The 17,570-nt window shown below is 38.3% G+C and overlaps 1 protein-coding gene and 1 pseudogene across 1 annotated transcript in view; one reads left to right on the forward strand and one right to left on the reverse strand.

Moving 5' to 3' along the window:
* Positions 1-17,570, reverse strand: part of GPC4 (glypican 4) — a 102,373-nt gene that overhangs the window by 60,726 nt on the left and 24,077 nt on the right. The window lies entirely within an intron of this gene.
* On the forward strand, positions 4,589-4,706 carry LOC118608046 (annotated as a pseudogene).

Here is a 17,570-nt window from a genome sequence, read left to right on the forward strand (position 1 = left end):
ACTGTGAGCTAAGCAAATAAAACTAATATAGTATTACAATGCAGTTGATAATGACATGAAAACCTAGTCAAGAATGTCAAAACATTTTTAAATGTTTTGTTTGCATGGTGAATTATAATGCAGCTACTCAATCCACAGTACTATTCTCTTCAAAATGAATTTAAACTGAACATCCCAGTATTTACAAGGCTTCCTTTCCAGGATAAATCTTTCTACATATGATATGAGCATTTAAATGAGGATTCTTGGACGGCAGTAACTAGTTAGAGGTACAGTACTAGGCTTTCAATTATCCTAAGGGAGTAGGGTGGGGAAGAGACAGAGATCGAGAATAAGGGTTTAAATAACTCAGAAAATTGTTTAGTGACCTATGAAATAGTCAACCCAGGAATCTGGAGTCAAGCACTCACAACCCAGCTGTGACTAATATTACTATTAACAACCCACCATTCAAAAGGCAGTTTAAAATAATTAACACTCAACTTAATAAAAAAGGCCAAATTACTCCCATATGATTGCTCTTAAAATAAGCAAGTTAAGTCAACTAGTTGAGTACTTAGTTAAAAATGAAAGTTGACAAGTTCAATTGAGTGGAGGTGGGAGGTCAGATCTCTTAAACCAGGACACATGAAAATAAAATTTCGAAGTCAGGTGTCTTTGTAACAAATGCTTTAAAATGAAAGCAGAAGAGCTCCTCACAACCCACCCACATCACTCCAAAAGTAAATTGTCCTGAGAATAGATGATATGCAATCTGAAATTTTTGTTCACCTCAGCAGCCACAGCAGCAAAATTTGTACCCCAAATTTTCTGGTAAAATCAACAATTCTGTTTTGTCTTTTACTGTCAACTCAAAACAAAATATGGTTGGAAGGGAGAGAAGAAGGAGGTAGTTATTTTGCAAGAGTTTTTGATGGACAAAAAACAATTTTCTAGAGAACCACTTGAAACTAAAAAGCAAACAGCTATATGTGGAACACTGGGAAAGTTCATCATTTTGGCTAATCTGCATCAATTGATAGTTCCTATACCTATGAAAGTTCTTCATGTTTCTTTTGTAGATTGAGAATTGTTTTTTCATACCTTCATTATTCCATGAGGACAGTTACATCATCTCTACTTTTCAACTTGGGTCACATTTTCAGACTTAGAAAAAAATGCTTTAAATGCTCCAGTTGTAATAAGCCTTCTTTTCTCCTTGGATGTTCTTCAGTCTCTAGAAGCCCCTTACAGATTTAACCAATTTCCCTTCCAAGGACTTAATGACCACTAATCCAGTAACTATTTGAGGACCTAGTTCCACATTCAGAAAAAATCCACAGACTTTGCTAACCAAAGATATGTTCTTTTAAGACTATAGCTCTTGGGAGGGGAAAAAAAACAGCTCAAAGTAAAAAGGAAGTTTCAATTACTTTGTGAAGTGAAGCAGAAAAATTAAGTGAGATCCAAGCAAACTTTATTAGCTATGACAAGCAATCCTTAATGCTTTTATTTCATGAATGCTCTGAGACTTTTGCTAAAATATTTGAAAAAAAATCCTCAAACTATGGCATCCCAATATATTGTTGTGTGTCTGGATGTATGTATGCATATACACACATGTGAAATTAATCTTTAGGCAAATTCCCATTGAGTGTGTTTTATGAGCACCATTAGGAAATTAAGAAAAGTCTTAAAAGCCTTCTTCCTGTTCAAAATAAACATAACTGGAAACTATGGCAAATTTAAAAACTGTTAATTAAAAGCCTACTTTAATCCTTGATTTTTAGGCCTAGACTAGCCTCAGCATCTCCTCTCTCAGAGTCTGTCATGACCAGTGGAACAAACAAGGCTGAATATAACTACGAATTGCTAAGACACAACTTGTATTCAGTTATATTTCTAAAGCAAATAAATAGGCAGTCCTTTGGATCACAGTGTTCATTACTTAAATTACTTTCAGTTCCAGGACTAAAAACTCTCTCACACACATATATTACCACAAACTTCTGCTTTACTCAAATCACTAGTCTTTTGGGAAAGGTCACCAGCCTCCAAGCCCCAAAGTTGAAATATGATGTTTTATAATCTAAACAAACTCATCAAATAAAAGCCTACAGCCATCAGTTCTAAGTAGAAATGAAGCCACCTTTATACTCAAAGCTTGTCCTTAATGGGCATACCTTTTCTTTGACAGAAAAAAAATATGCTTGAGTTGATTTCTCTTTTTCCACATTGGTTAATATAAATACAAGCAATCTTAGGCAGTTATTTATACCAGTCTCTCACAGGGAGAGGCAATTAACTTACCTGACAAACTAAGACCCCAAGATAAGCAATTTACTTTCCAGAACATTCGAAAAGTCATTCTAAAATTGAGCCGAGGGCTGCAGGTGATTTCACAGAAATGAGTGCTGTTCCTACACTAAATGAGCACATTCATTCCTTTGACACCCAGCCCAAAGACCAAGCCAAGACCCTGGCTCGACAGTTTTAAAGAGGTTACATGAAATCCAAATTTTGCTTTTAAATTTCAGAAAGTCTTTTTGTTTTGTAAAGAGGCCCTGAGGGTATAAATTAAGGGTAATCATAACATGCTGCTGTTTATTTTCCAGAAAGAAATCTCCTGACCCCCTTTTAAAGCTTAATGTTTAGAGCCCTCTCTAGAGTCATCTACAACTACTTGTGACCAAGATCCCCACATCCAGTCAGTTCTTGAGTTACTCCTGACAACCACAACTCAGATGTTCACAAAGAAAATAGCAGAAAACACAGTTTCTCATTCAATAAGAACATCTACTTGCTAGTTCCTTTGGAATTCCTTGTTTTTAACATTTTCTGGAAATTATTAAATATTGAGGCACATCATAAGGGGGAAATGTGTTCTCTCTCTCTCTCTCTCTCTCTCTCTCACACACACACACACACACACACACATCCCATCCCCCCAAAAAAGTAAATTATAAGCTTTCCTAAATGATGAAATATAGTAAGAGTTTTACTCCATTGCCACATGCTAGAGAAAAACAGTTATGGCCTCCATTTAATGATAAAGAAACCACTATCCCTTCATCTTTCCTGAGGAAGACTTCATTATTTAAAAATCCTGGTTGCTGACACTTATATTTACAAAGTTAGAGACTTTGTATCTCCTAAAATATTTCTCTGACCCTTTCTTTCACAATCTACAGTTAAGTTTTCGGGGAGTCAAAAGTTGTATGCAGATTTTTGACTGTGAGGAGGCAGCATCCCTAACCCCCAAATTATTCAAGGGTTAACTATACTTAAAAAGCTGCTCCTCAAGAAACGCAGATTCTAATTCTAGAAAAACGAGTTATTACTTAAAGGTCACAGACATCAAGATATTTTGGTGTCATTCATTGTCCTAACATGGAGTTTGTGTTCTAGACTGTTAAAAATTCTGCATAAGAATTAATGATAGCAATTTTTAAAGGCTTGCTTCCCAGTTGTGTCATAGCTAAATGGGGCCTGAGGTTGAGAACAGTGAAAACTCTAAGTTTAACATAAAGCCAGTTTTCACTGATGGGGATGACATTTTATTACAAACTCTCATGTCTACAGTGCACAATAGGGACAGTGCTTTTGGAGGAAAAGCCATGCCAGCTCCAAAGAGGATCCTCTTAAATTCAACTCATCAGTTTTTTCCACCAGCCCACACTGTCTGCTCTTAGAAAAGTCCACCTGTCTTGGTAGCTGAAAGTAAAGTGAAATGATAATTCCTCACTTCCCACCCCATTACTCAGAGGTTAAGCTCAACTAATACGCAAAATTGCCAAACTGGAAGTTGTGCAAAAGCCTTTGATAAGGTGTCTGGTACAAATTAGGAGCATTTTAGGCATTTGCTTAAGAGCAAACACGTCTTATGAACTGCTGCAATTCATGTTTATCAGTTTTTAAAGGTTGCTAGAATATTTTAGATGGCAAGCTTTAATAGTTCAAAATAATTGTCAATATTGTGTTCCTTAGCATGTGGCTTTTAACATCCTATTGTTGGACAACATTAGGACCAAATGACCCTTACAGGTTTCACTTTTGAATTTTTACCACTACCAGAGGGATGTGAACATGTGCTATACCTTAAAATGTACTGAACTCTTTGAATATCCCCCATTAACATTTTATTAACTTTCTCAACTTCTACATAAGGCCTATTGTTACAACAATCAAAGGAATTTGAGATAGAACCTCTACACTACCACTTTTTTTCTGACTGCACAATAGGCATGTACTGGATCGCAAGCAAAGAAAAGCATTCCTTACCAGATGTTCATCCTCAAATAAAGAAAAAAGAACTAAAAAGAATCAAAGCAGCTATCCAGAATACTGGTTTCTATAGCATTAGAAAATAAATATAACTGTGTCCTGTAAATCTTTTTTTTTCCTCTTAAAACAAACAGAGCATCATATTGTTTTCTCCTTGATAGGAACCAGATTCACAAGACAACAAAAGGTAGAGAGAAAAGCATACATTTCTGATTAGTACATGAAATGGGATACACCCAGAACAACCAGAATTTATTCTGATATCAGTTTTACATGCTCTTTTTAAAATGATTCTACAGTTGGCTTATTTACAAAATACACAACAGTCTATGGCCATGCCACCCTGAACAAGCCTGATCCTGTCTAATCTTGGAAGGTAAGCAGGGTCGGGCCTGGTTAGTACTTAGATGGGAGACCACCCAGGAAGACCAGTGCTGTAGAAGTAAAAAAAAATTTAAAAATAAGGGATTGTAAGCTGACAAGGTCCTTGTAATCTATGAGGTCAATCAAGGGTTGCCTCACCTAACAAATAAAAAGAAAAACAGAAAAATTAAAAAAAAATACACAATAGCATAGATGAGCTCAATTAGTTAACAGTGACAGGTATTTATCAAAAAACTAGGGTGATTTAATTCTCATTAATATCAGTGTATGAGTTCATTCATTCAGTGAACACTGAGCGTCTACTATGTGGCAGGCAGGCATTGGGCGTAGAGCTGGGGTTACAAAGTTCTTGCCTTCAGGAAGTTTTCAATCACAGGGCTTCCCATAACCTGGACTCAGGGCAAAGGGTAAGTATCATCTGACCAAGATGTGGTTGAAGGACGTCTGACATCAGAAAGAGAGTTTAGAGAGAGGTTTTCCAAAGTCCTGTTCTGGGATCTATAGAATATGACTGACACGCAGAATACACTGATCTCCAAGTTTACTTGACTCTTAAGTCATTAGTGACATATTAAGGTAATGAGAGAAACAGGCAAAAATTAGTAAGGCCACTATCAAGGTAGGCAAGTGACCAGCCAAATGACTCCTTTTATCACAGGGAAGTGACAATAGACTGGGCCCTCCAGACATCAATCTCTACACAGAAAGCAGATTAGTGGCTGTCTAGGGTTCTTAGAAAGACAGATGAGGGAAGATGGACTGCTAAAAGGTACAAGGTTTCTTCTGGGGTAACAAAAATGTTCTAAAATAGGCTGGTGATGGCTGCACAACTCTGAATATACTAAAACCATTGCACTGTACATTTTAATAGGGTGAGTTTTAAAGTATATGACTTATATCTCAACAAAGCTGGAAAAAAAAGACCTCAATCCATGATACTCTTATGGCTGCAAGTGTTTGGCACCATGAGGAAGAGTTAGATAAACCAAAACAAATCCTCCCCCTACCTGCAAAGCCACCAAAGGAAAAAGCAGCCCTATCCTTTATACAAAAGAGTAATTCACTTGTGCCTAGAATACCATATGCTATTCTAAAACTCATGAATACTATACCAAGAGACTTTCTGGAAAAGAGCAGCAAAAAAATGAAAGGAACAACAAGAGAGAAGCCCAGTGGGAGAAACAGACTAAGGTGAAAGGTAGATGGGCAAAAGAAAAAGAAAATATGCAAAGCCACAGAGTGAACCAAGAACTTCTTTGAGTATGGAAACCTTCAAAAGCTAAAAAGGTATTTAATTGGGAGAAAAGCAACCTGTAGTATATTACACACGTTGAGAGGAAACAAGACCTAGTCAGTCAATCTGACTCTGTAACCTTGAGAACAATTCCATAATCCTTCTTGGGCTTCTACTTCCAGTCTTCAAACACAATGTGATTCCTAATTATGCTCAAATCCTCTCTGAGTAATCAAGCAGGGCCCTTAAAAAACCAAGAGTTCATCATAGCAGGGCTATCATATTCTGCTCCGAGTTCACAATACAGAAATTTACTAAGAAATTCATTCAACAGGCACGTGGATGACATATAAATGGACTAGCATTTCACATGAGGGATCGCAATCCTCCAATTATCCATAGGGTTTTAAGACCTTGGCAAAAAAAAACTTTGACAAACTTTGTTGGTTTAGGCTGTAAAAACTCCCCAAGAACCTTCCAGTTTGTTATGAAATTGTTGCAGCCTAATATGAAACTATAGTTTTTGCTGCCTTGTTGGCCGATATAGTCTAAAACAATATAAACACTTCCACTTCCGCATACTGCATAATTAAGCATATTCAAAGCTTCTGCCATTTCAGATCTCAAATTGTAAATATCATCTATCATGCATGACAAAGTATCTCATAGGATTAATACAATCATTGAAATCCTGCCAACATTTGTGTATTATGGGATTATAGAAACTGAACTATGCACTCCTGGTATGTGTATATGTAGTAGTCTGAAGTTTTTTGATTTGTTAATGGGTCCTCAAGGAAGCAATTCAAATGCAAGCAGTGAACAGTAAAGTTCTCCCCAAATACACACACACACACAGAAACAGAAACAAAAACAGCAGCAGCAAACCTGGTAATAAGATAGAGGCATATTGTAGATTTATACCAAAGGGCAGTACGTGGAAAATGTAAATATTTGTTTACCTATTGTAATATAATCAGATTCCCAAAAATGATTTCTTAATAATCATGAAATTAACTGTGTTTTTAAAGGTAAAACCCACCAAAACTAAAAAAAAAGAGGAAAAAAAGAAAAAAAAGAAAGCTTAATAGAAAACCAGTTCAGAGCTGAGATAATTTCCATTTCTTAAGAATATTAAACTGGAGAAATTATAAATAGATATACATTCTTGAAAATGGTCCATTTGTACTTGGGAATACCATAGCCTTTGGGTGTTTAGCAATCCAATTCTCAAGCTCTATTCAGGAAGCAAAGCCTCCCTTCTTTCTTCTTGCAGCCACTGAAAAGAATAAGAAATGCTAACCCAGGAAAGCAAGTAATGGCTCTAAGTGGTGCAACTATTAAAAAACAAGCACCTAGATTTGAACTTTCCTTCATATTGTCCATTTGAACTGTCCTTAAAATATTTTATTGGTCCAGATACTGGTCTAATCCCCTCCACATAGCTGCAGAATCACAAAAGTACACTAGGGGATTATGCAGTAGGGTTTGCAACAGTAAAAACTTGTTTAGGAAGGGAGAGAAGAATGTAAGTTGAAATAAGACAGAGAGAAGTGACCCCTCTTCAAATTTCCCAGCACAGCTTTGAGAGCTGTCCTATAGCCAAGTCTCCCCAGGGTTCTCCTAATCCTCAGCAACCACAGAAGAGAGCCAGGATGAAACTTTTTTCTGAACAAAGAAAACTGAAAAGGGCCAAGTCTCAAAGTCACAGGCTCCCAGCTTGCCTCTGGATCAAAGCCAAGGAGCAGCCAATATGCTCAGGACCAAGGCCCTGCAGCTGATGCACAGACAGTAGGCTGGGGAGGGGCGGGCAGGCAGAGAGAAGCCACACATCTGACCCCAGGCTCTTTCCTGCTGCCCAGAAAAACCTCAACCTCCCTAGGGCAACAGGGCTGCTCACTCCAGTCCCCAGTCCTTGCCAATGGCACTTTGCGTTCACCAGACTTCTGGCAATGAAATCCTTGTATCTGACAGGATAAGTATCTGCAAACATGTGTTGGGCACAGTGTATGCATGTGCAGCTTCAACTGACACAAGGATTCCTACTTCTATGACGGAATCCAACAAAAATATCATCACAGAAGCAGACATCAAGGCTGAAGGGTCTCTTAGTGACAAATTATTGAAGATGTTAGTAGCTCAGGGTTTTCCCAGATTTCCAATAGAATCAGTCCACACACAATACCAGGTTACTGAAAAGAGGTGCAGACAACAGAAAAAAAACTCTGAAAATAACCTGTGACCCACATTGCCTTGACACTGTACACACTTGGTTTACAGCCTCTCCACTTGCACTTTCGAGCTTGTTCTCTGGAAGTGTTCTTCAGTCCCTTCATTGTTTGCTTTGGGCTGTCTATTCCAGTTGGGGGGAGGGGGACAGACTGTCTTTGCTTTTGTCTGGGCCTCACATGGGACATTGACTGGGAGGCGCCAGGCAAATGCCAGATGCCTGGAACCTACAAGTAGGAACACAGACAACAGTAGGGATGTTTTTTCTGGAAGGCCTTCAACCTGAGAGCAACTGGACAAGCAGAACATCATGGTGTTTTGTTGTGCTTTCTTTTCACTCGTAGATAGATCCACGTCTTTTAGACTCTTGGCTTCCATCCCATCCCATATTTTCCCTCCAGTTCCCTTGAAAAGCTGGTAGCTTCTTTACTAGCAGGAGTACCTACCTGCGGGTTCCTAGAGACCCCGGAGATAGGAGACATTAGGGAAATAGAAAGGAAAATATACTCAAGGAAGCTAATCTACACCAGGATTCCTCCAACTATGGGATCATGACCTCCAAAGAAAGGAACCAAAGAGAATTTCAAGGGAGTCAGAAGCCCTGAAACCCAGAGCTCAAGATCCCCAACATCTGTTGTCAGTGAGGGTGAAGCAGCCTTTTTAGTACAATTTCCTCTGCCACATCAGCATCAATATTCTTTTTCTAGCCCTTAGGTCTACCCAACATCCCCCATCACAAGACCTCATCTGCCATTACTATCAGAATTATTGCCTCATTACATTGCCCTGTATTGTTCATTTCCCTTGGCAGTAGGGTTGAACTAAGAATTTAAATTTGAAGAGGAATTCTACCTATTTCCGGTCTTCACAGTCCTGTCATGAACACCATCAATCAGTTGGGGCTTCAAAAATATTTTATGATGATAATATTAATAGTTAGCAACATGCGTTGAGTATTTATGTGTCAGACGCCATGTTAAGCACTATATTATCTATATTAGCTCCTATGATCTTCACAATTCTCTGAGTTAGGTAAAAAAACTATTATTTTACCCCATTTTACACATATGAACACTGGACAAGAATCACTTGTCCAACATTCAAAGCTAATAAGTAGCAATAATTCTCCAGAGCCCACACTATTGTTTTAATGAAATACAATTCACTCATTTAAAGTGTGGCACACAATGGTTTTTAGTATATTGACTTGTGTAACCATCACCACAACCGATAGAACATTTTTATTACCCACCCTCAAAAATGAAACTCTTACTACTCCCTAAGTCATAGGAAGCCACTGATCCTACTCCCTTCTGTATGGATTTGTCCATTCTGGACATTTCTTGAAATTGGAATCACACAATATGTGGTTCCAAACCTATGCTCTTAACCACTACCTGATACTGAGGAAGGAGGAGGCCCATTAACAAATATCAAACACCTGTTCTTTCCTCACGCTAAAGTCATATTATCGACAACTTCCTCCAGCAACATGAGATACCCTGCAAAGTGCTTCTGTTGTTGGCTGGAGGTGAGACTTGGCAGGGGCTTGCTAGAGTCTTTGGGGAATTATTAGGAGACAGTATGGCCTATGAAAAAGAGCACAGCCCCTAGAGTCAGAAAGACCTGTATTCACCTCACACATTGCCAATGAGAATGCAAAATGGGGCCGCCACTGTGGAAAATGGTTTGACAGTTCCTCAAAAGGTTAAACAAAGAATTATCATATGACTCGGCAGTTCCACTTCTAGATATAGATACATACAACACACACACACACATACACACATATGTATGTGTATATACACATACACGCACTTGAAAACAGGTGTTCAGACAAAAATTGTATATGAATGTTCTATCGGCACTATTCACAATAACAAAAATATGGAAACAATCCAAATGTCCATTAAATGACAAATGGATAAAAAAATATGCTATATCCATACAGTGCAATATTATTCAGCCATAAAAAGAATAAAGTACCGAGTACGGAAAAAAAATGGCATAAATGGCTCTGTTCATCCCTATGGTGAACAAATCAAAGTTGTGACAGAAACAAGGAGCAAACAGCAAGGAAAGTCTCCTGGGATCTAGATGTACAGAAGCCCCACAACTGGGGAGAAAAATAATTAACCTGTAAAGGTAGAAGGTAGGAGGTGGCGAAGGTACAAGGCTGCCCAGTCCCCAGGGGCTGAGTGGGGCAGAGGCTGTGGCAGCGGCAGACGCCTCTTAAAGCAGCCTTGTCCACGAGCAAATATTCGTGGTGACGGACCTGCTTGCTCTGAGCACCAGTGGTGGTTCAGCTGCACAGCGGGCACCAGGGACTTACAGAGGGACAATGAGTTGTCGGAGCAAAGGCCAAGGTGAGGGCTTGCTCTGTACAGAAATGCTGGTGGTATCCATTGTTCCTCTGTTGAGCCCTTTCCCCTCTCAGTGTGCAGACTCAGCACAGCCATAGTTGAGGCCTCATCAAACTGAGGTCACTCCACCCAGAGGATTGCCTGAAACTCCACCTCCCCAAACTCACAGCCCCACCCAAGCCATATCAAGGTGCCCCTTGCTGAGCAGGGCCTATACTCAAACTGGTGGCAGCTGACCACAGCTTCTGGCGTGGCCTTTTGAGACAACTATAAGTACAACATCTGTGTATTGCTTGCTAAATCTTAACAGGTGGCCCCAGAGGGGCACAGGCTGGAGGCTAAACTTGGCCTGCAGTGGAACCCTGCTCAGAACTGTGCCACTGTACACCTACCACATAAAGCCACGCTAATAAGACCCAGAGACTTAGGAGTTTTGCTTAGTACATAGAAACAGACAAGGAAAGGCAGCCAAAATGGGAAAACAAAGAAGCAGAAACCACATGAGAGAATAGAATAGAAATCCAGGAATAATAGAGTCAAGCAGTCTAACAGATGCAGAGTTCAAAACACTAATAATAAAGATATTCAGTGAACTTAGAGGATTTGTAGATGAACTCAGTGAGAACTTTGACAAACAGATTAAAAAAACCATAAAAGTGGAAATAGAAATTATAAAAGGGAACCAGTCAGAAATGAATAACACATTATCTGAAATGAAGAGTATATTAAATGGAATAAACAGAGTGAATAAAGAAGAAGATCAAATCACTGATATAGATGATGAGGAAGCCAAGGACACTCAATCAGAATGGTAAGAAAAAAGAAGCCAAGACGATAATAATAATTTAAGGAGCCTATGGGACACTATTAAAGGGGTACCTGAAGGAAAACAAGATATTGAAGAGCTAGCTGAAGAACTAATGATGGAAAACTTCCCTCATCTGGTGAAGGAAATAGACATACAACCCTAGGAAGCTCAGAGAATCCCCAAAACCAGGAAACCAAAGAGGCCCACGCCAAGACACATCATAAGTAAAATGCCAAAGGTTAAATACAAAGAGAGAATCTTAAAAGCATCAAGAGAAGACCAGTTAGTTACCTATAAGGAAGAACCCGTAAGCCTGGCAGCTGATTTCTCAAAAGAAACTATGCAAGACAGAAGGGCTTGGCACAAAATATTCAACAGGATGAAGACCCAGGATATGCAACCAAGAATACTTTATCCAGCAAAGCTATCATTTAGAGTGGAAGGATAGATAAAGAACTTCCCAGACAAAAATAAGCTAAAGGAATTAATCATCTCTAAGCCAATATTACAGGAAATGTTGGAGGGACTTCTTTAAGAAGAAAAAATTATCAAAAACAGAAATAAAGAATGGTAATAACAACATTCCTATGGATAAGTGCCTCAGATGGAAAAGAAATATGTGCTCCAACCAAAAGATAGGGTGGCTGAATGCATGGGAAAACAAGACCCCTACATATGCTGCCTACGAGAGACTCACTTCAGATTAAAAGACTCACATAGGGTAAAAGGAAGGAGATGGAAATAGATATTGTCTTGAGGGACCTCGAGGCTATTGCACTGAATGAAATAAGTCAGATTGAGAAAGACAAATATTGCATGATTTCACGTACATGTGGAATCTAAAGAACAAAATTAACAACAACAACAAAAGCGAAAATAAACTCATAGATACTGAGAATATTTAGAGTGATACTAGATGGGAGGGAGGATGGGGGGAAAAAAGGCAAAGGGATTAAGAGGTACAAATGGATAGTTGTATAATGGACATTTAGATGTAGAGTGTAGCATGGAGAAGATGGTTCATAATGTTGTGATAAATATGTAAGGGGAAGGGGTACTAGATTCAGTGGTGTGATCACTTTGCAAGTTATGAAACTCTGATCACTATGCTATACAATTGAAACTGGTATATTATTGTATGCCAACTATAACTGAAAAAAAAACTCATTTAAGTATACAATATAAATACAAGTAACTAATTTTCCATTAGATTTCAATAAAGATGGGGAAAATCAAGAATAGAGTACCAATAGATGCAACAATAGGGACAAACCTTGAAAATATTACGTTAAGTGAAAGAAGTCAGACACAAAAGGTCAGATATTGTATGATTCCATTGATATGAAATATCCAAAGTAGGCAAAATCCGTGGAGACAGAAAGCAGATTAATGAATGCCATGGGCTGGAGTTTGTGGGAGTGAGGAGCGATAGCTTAATGGGTATAGGATTTTACTTTTGAGATGACAAAAAAGGGTCAAGAATTAGAGTGCTGATGGTTGTACAATATTGTGAATGTACTAAATGCCACTGAATTGTACACTTTAAAATGATTAAAGTGATAAATGTTCTGTTATATGAAATTAACATCAATAAAAAATGAAATAAACAGTTCAAAATTTTTTTTGCTGGGTTCAAATTGCATCCCATTCGACCTTATGCAAGTGACACAGAGAAGTCACTTCTCTTAAGTGGAAAGTGGGGGAGGAAGGAGTAATTTTACAACATTTTGCAAGGATTAAATGGGTTAACACATGAAAATCAGTGCTGGCACATAGGAAGTTCTCAGGTAAGAGAAGCAATAAGTGAGGCAAGAATCGAAGCCACTGGCCTCACTCTCTAAGCAAAGATACCAACTCCTATTCTCCACCTGAACCAGTGACATCTCTGAAGACAACAGCATGGTCCTAAATAGCAAATGATAATAGAGAAATCTGGAGTTCCATGAAAACTGGACTGCTTTGACCTAGAAATCAAAGAATCCTGAAAACCTTTTAAAAATGTCAGATCCAAGCTCCAAAGACCCATTCCCAATCAAATCTGGCAGCCCTATAAATCTGATGTAGCTACTGAATGGAAAGAAGTTTTAAGGCTAAGGATCTATCTATCTATCTCAGCCAGTCTACAGAAAAACCCAAAGCTTTCTAAGAATAACAGTCCAAAGCATCTGTAGTGAGGGAGATTATAGGAAATTATACACACAGATCATTTGTATGTTTTGAAGAATCCCTCACTCCAAACTGAAAATAAGGTATTTATTTCCTAGAACAGAAGGGAAGCATTTTGTTGTTGTTGTTGTTGTTGTTGTTGGAGCACTTGTCTATATATTTATATGCAATGTGAAGGTCTATTTTTAAAAATAAATTCCTCTCTAAGGTGTTGTTTTCTCTTTGAAACAAGTCTTTAACATGATCAAGTTTCCCCAGCAAGAGATGAATTGTGTAATCCATAAGGGGGAAAGTGCACCAAAAAAAAAAAAAAAGAGACGCAGACACATCTGAAAACAGTCCTGTTAAGATCCATGCCAGAGGTTAGAAAGAAGACCTGCTTCCAATCTGCTTTTAATAACTCTATGAAGACAGCCCACTTGAGGGCTCAAACATGCAGCCAGCCCTAGTTAAACTGGATTTAGGGAAGCCTTTTTGCCACTTTGCCCTGGCTGATGCTTCATCCACACCAACAATTCTGAGTAAACAGTAGGTCTTAACCCAGTACTCCTCACTCACTATGAAATCAGAAGTCAATTCTTTGCATGCTAACTGGTCCTCCCAAGCAGCACAAGAGGCCCCTGGTGGAGCTATGGACTGGTAATAAGAACCTTGGTCAGTGGGCATTCAGTGGCAGGACTTCTGAGCAGCACATACAAAGAAGGTCATATGTGAGCAGCTATCATAAAGATAAAAGGACCCTAAACTAAAGAATGCAACAAAGGATATTAATTATAGTCTGCTATGCTTCAATGCTTATTTTGAAAATGTGAATTTGTTCCAATGCAACTGATATATTAGGAAACAATGAGTATAATGTGAACATCGCCTTTGCTTACTATTTGTTGATTCTGTCTTCAAGAAACACTAGATAAAAGCAGAAAAGTTTAACCAGTTGAAACAAACCATGTAAGAATACACAAAACACAAACACATACACACACACCACACAACCAGTAGCTCCCTCAGTTCACTGTGTTATGAGTCACGCCCATTCACACTTAGTATAACAATTTTTCATCTGATTTCAGGTAACCTACCTTCTACCACTTCATAACTCACAAGTTGCATCCCTTCTGACCCTCATGTCCGCAAGCAAATTTCAGGTGTTTTTAAAGGTAAAGTGACACATTTATTGTAGTATTTATATATTTCTTAATCACTTAGCATGTTCAAAACTGCTATTGTTTTTATTATGATCCTTACTTTTTAATAGGCCACTGGATAAGATTTTTAGTGTTGTGCCATAACCACAATATTCCCATAAGGCCTGTGGTTTTACTGAATGATTCTGCATAGCAGTGATTTTCAGGAATAAGTTCTATAACAGAACTGACTGTACTTTCCTGCAAGGTTTGTACATTCAGTAGCTTAACTGACAGTTGCACACCTAGTTGATCACTAACTTTTTGCCCTTTCACCAGAATTCTGTTAATAAAAGTTAATCCTTCTTCAAGCCCAGTGGAACATATCTCAGGATTGATCTGCTTTGAATCATATATATCGACGTGGAATATGTACCAAAATCAAATTGCCCAGCTGCCAGTTAGAAGAGACCAAAGTACATCTTTCATAGAATGAAATATATATATATATATATATATATATATATATATATATTAATAAGGCAACAACCTGAATAAAAAATGAGGCAAAGATCTGAGCAGACATCTCATCAAAAAAAGATACACAGACAGCAAATGAGCATGTGAAAAAAATGTTCCACATCACATGTCATTGGGGAATTGCAAATTAAAACAGTGAGATACCACGACGCACCTATTAAAATGGCCCAAATCCAAAACATTGACATCATCAAATGCTGGTGAGGATGTGGAGCAATGGGAATTCTCATTCATTGCTGTAAGTAATACAAAATGTCACAGCCACTTTGGAAGACAGTTTGGAAGTCTCTTATAAACTAAACATAGTCATGTTCCTTGGTATTTATCCAACTGAGGTAAAAACTTACCTCCACACAAAAACCTGCACATGCATGTCTATAGAAGCATTATTCATAATTACTAAAACCTGGAAGCAGCCATTCTGTCCTCAGTAGGTGAATGGAGAAATAAATTGTGGTACATTCCAACAATGGAATATTATTCAGCACGTAAAAAAAATTAGCTATCAAGCTGCAAAAAGACATGGAGGAAATTTAAATGCATATTACCAAGTGAAAGAAGTCCAACTGAAAAGGCACATACTGTATGATTCCAACTCCACAACATTGCCTGGAAAAGGCAAAACTATAGTGACAGTAAAAAGATCAGTGGTTGCCAGGGGCTTGGGGAAGGGAGGAGTGAAGAGGCAGAACACATAGATTTTTAGGGTAGTGAAACAACTCTGTATGATGCTGTAATGGTGGGTATGTTATTATATATTTGTCAAAACCCACAGAATGTACAACACTAAGAGTAAACTCTAATGTAAATTATAGACTTTGGGTGCAAGTTCATCAACTATAACAAATGTACTGCTCTTGTACATGAGGTTGATAATGGTGGAGAGTGTGTGCGTATGGGGAGGCAGAAGGTATATGGAAACTCTCTGTACTTTCTGCTCAAATTTTCTGTGAAACTAAAATTGCTCTACAAATAAAATCTATTAAAACATATTAAAGGTTGCTCTTAAATAAGTTAAAAAGCTCTTTCAAAAAACATTTATGCTTATTATTGTGACAATACAACATGAGAATTTTCTTCACAGAACTAAAATGCACAAAGAATTGCACTTTAACATGTCCAAATGAACCCATTACCCAGAGCAAATGGCCATGCATGAGATAAAAACATAAAAGGCCTAACTAATTGTGATACTTTGGGCTCCTTTCTAATAAAAAGGAGCCATACGATCTTTTTTTTTCCTGAAAGGAACAGTGCTATCAATTTTTGCAAAGTTAATAAGTCTCAAGGATCTCTGTCAAAGCTATTGTCCTTCAGTTAAAGATGGGAGTGAGGCCATCCTCTGTTCTTAAATCTGCAGTGAATTGAAGTCATCTTTTTTTTAAAAAAAAGTTTTGTTTGTTTGTTTGTTTCCCAAGGATCTCACACAGTACACACTCTGAAAGAGGAAAGAGTAAGGAAAGGAGATGAGAGAAACTTTAAGGTTGCTATAAATGTCTCAGTCTTCAGTTTGAAAGGTTACTTAAGGATGCTCAATTACCTGAGTAGGAGTGAGAGCCCATGCCAAAAGCAGACACTGGGCATGGTCTTTGGCACATGTAAAGCATTTCTGAAAGGCTTCAGACCTTGAGCTATCTGACTAACACGTACAAGCAGGGACCTTGAAAGGTTTCAGGTCAGGCATCACTCCCTAAGTGTGCCAAAGACCTTAACAGTAACCAGGAGCCCTAAGAAGCTACTGGCACAGATGTCAGATCTCACGTACACTCATCCCCTCCACACACCCTTGCTAATTTCTTACTTGCTAGTATTCCCTTCTGTCCTACAACCCACTCCCAACAAAACGAAAAATACCTGTGCTAACTGTCAAGGTGAACTTAACCTGAAAACTAAGGCCCTCTCAGCATAGTCTCTAATTCTGCTGGAAAACATTGCCCTTCAGGATCCCCCTTAAAAGCTCTTCCAGACTCAAAGAGTCCTCAGATCTGGGCCAGAGAACCCTAAGCCAACTCACAACAAATGCATATGTTTACATAAAATATTAAAATGCATCTCAATACAGGTAACTGATGTCTCCAAGAACCTAGTATTACCTCCTTACCATTTCCCTGTACTATTCCAACTTGTGGGTAAAGTAAATGTAGTTATGGGCCACACAGCCTCTGCCTCACAGGAGCAGTCCATTTTGACTGGGATTTCAGCTTTGTAGTACAGCACTTAGTTCAATGACTCAGCATTTCTTGCAAACAGGGTGACTGATTCACAAAGATGTTTGCAAATCAATTATTGTGGGGTGGCAAGTCTGGGGAAAAGGAGCATGAAAATGTTTGATCAAGATGGGCTTAGGAGAAATGTCAAACACTAAAGAATTCAGTTGTTAAATATCAAAAGTTAAAAAATTGGACTCATTCACTTTTTAAAAACTTTTTACTTTCAAGTATTTAGAATCAGTGATCGTC

This window comes from Rousettus aegyptiacus, unplaced genomic scaffold (assembly GCF_014176215.1).
Source record: "Rousettus aegyptiacus isolate mRouAeg1 unplaced genomic scaffold, mRouAeg1.p scaffold_m13_p_9, whole genome shotgun sequence".
Taxonomy (NCBI): Eukaryota; Metazoa; Chordata; class Mammalia; order Chiroptera; family Pteropodidae; genus Rousettus; species Rousettus aegyptiacus.